We start from the raw sequence: 2,334 nt of genomic DNA, 5'->3' as shown, positions 1-2,334 counted from the left end.
ACTCATAGGTATTCTGGAAACACTTTTCTTGTAAATATCAAGACTCATAGGTATTCTGGAAACACTTTTCTTGTAAATATCAAGCATGCCAAGTATTCTGGAAACACTTTTCTTGTAAATATCAAGCATGCCAAGGCAAACCTTGATTATTTATACAGAGAACTTAGAAATCTTGAACTTGAGTTACAATATCCAATTACTTTTAGGCAATACTCTTACCAAAAGACTTTTTGCAGATATTGAAACAATAAACTCTAGACAAAATGAAGCAACTGCTTCATCACATCCTACTACTTCATATCCCAGAACTAATCCTGAACAAATGAGCTATAATTTGGGACATCCTCCCAGAAGAGCTGTAACTATTTATGACCAAAATAATCCAAACAGAAGAACCTTAGGAAAACAAATGCCTCATGAAGTACAGATACTCAGTAATGAGCCAACTATACTTAATATAACTAGGGTTCATCCACAACTTTTTGATAACTATATTGAACAATGGACTGCACTTATAATAAGAGGCTTTGAATCAAAACACCCTTACGTCAATGACGGAGAAGAAATGATTAAAATAGCTGAAAATTACTTAGGCGGAACGGCTAGAGCAGCATGGGAAGCTTTTAAACTAAAATTTCCTGATAAGCTTGCAGAATTAGCAATACAAGGAAATAGTATACACAACTTTGCTTACCAAATACACACCCTTCTCACTGGAAGAGAAGCAAACACTGGCTTAACTATAAGACAAGCTGAAGCCATGAGAGATCTAGAACAAATCCAATTGTATGATTGGCATAAGGTTATAGATTTCTTAATAGACTTTTTATCACTAGCTTGTACCTCTGGAAACTATTTCTCTAAAGACCTTGGAGAAAAACTTTTTTCAAAACTACCTGGACCTTTAGGAAAAGAAATCCATGATTCTTGGAACTTAATACCTAAAGAAGAACTTTTTGATAACATGGGAACTAGAATCCAACATGTTATTAGTGAACTTAAAACTAGGTGTACTTATATACAAATCCAGAGAGACTTAAAACAAAAGAATGTAGGTTTTTGTAAAAATATCTACACTCCACAACAATATGGGAGACATCCTGATGATCCAACTCCCAGAAGACAACCTGTTAAACCTGTTGGTCCCGAATGGGTGGTGAAAAGTCTAGAGGGGGGGTGAATAGACTTTTCAAGCAAATTAAAAATTAATAACACTTTAATTAAAAATAATTCCAAGTGAATAAATTTAACTTGAAATGCACAGCGGAATAAAGTACGTAAAGTGCTATAATTAAAACGCAGTGAAGGAGATGAGATATATCACATGCAATACGATAGAAATACTTGGAATAGCTCAAATGTGATATATAATAAATTTGGCTTGCATGCGGACGTAAGAGATAACAAATAATAGCAAACCCAGATAAGAATGAATAGTGATGAATAGTTACGAAATAGTAACTGGGTTTAGAAAATATTATGCTGCAAATTAGAGTGTGTGTGTGAGCATGAATATTATGTGTGCAGAGCAAAAATATATATATGTGGGCAGTAAATAAATGAGAGAGAGATTTTTAAGTGGTTCGGCCAAACCCAGCCTACGTCCACTATACTCCTTTCACTATCTTCAATCACCCAGATACAATAGTGAACACCAAGTGCCAACCCAGCACTTCTATCTACAACTAGTAGATATTGAGTATTTCGCACAAAGCTATACTCCTACACCAACGAGTGTCTCGCACAAATGTATACAAGTCTTCTACCATCTCTGCTGCTTCAACCATTTGCTACTTCTAGTGCTCCAATTAAATTTAAGTTCCGTCCAATTCGAACAAAGTTCCTTCATTCTCCAAGAATTCTTCCAAGTGGACTTCTTAACTCTTTTAGATACATACCTCTACGAAATTTTTGGCTTTCTAATTTTTCAAACTAAAATACATTTTTGGCTCATCAAAATCTAAATACAAATATTCCTAACAATTTCCCCCTTTTTGATGATGCCAAAACCTATACTCAGTCATTTGGCTTAGTCTTTGAAAAATATAAACTTCAAAAATTTTCATTTTATTTTGACTAGCCATAGATGAGTTTAACAATGATTTTTGACTTAGAAGAATTGTTTTCAGACAATAAAATTCCTACATGCATTATTGAGACTGGTTTAATTCATTTTAAAATATTTCTCAATCATGCATTTATACAAACTAAATCAAAAACAATTCTTCATACCAAAAAATTAAAATAACTTGTACTGAATAACTCCTTCCCCCTAACTCCTTCCCCCTATGTATATGCCAAGAATAAATAAAGAACATGTATACCAAATATTTA

The sequence above is a fragment of the Ipomoea triloba genome, chromosome 2, assembly GCF_003576645.1.
Source record: "Ipomoea triloba cultivar NCNSP0323 chromosome 2, ASM357664v1".
Classification (NCBI taxonomy): Eukaryota; Viridiplantae; Streptophyta; class Magnoliopsida; order Solanales; family Convolvulaceae; genus Ipomoea; species Ipomoea triloba.
The sequence above is the reverse complement of the archived record's forward strand: the minus strand, read 5'-3'. Positions refer to the sequence as shown.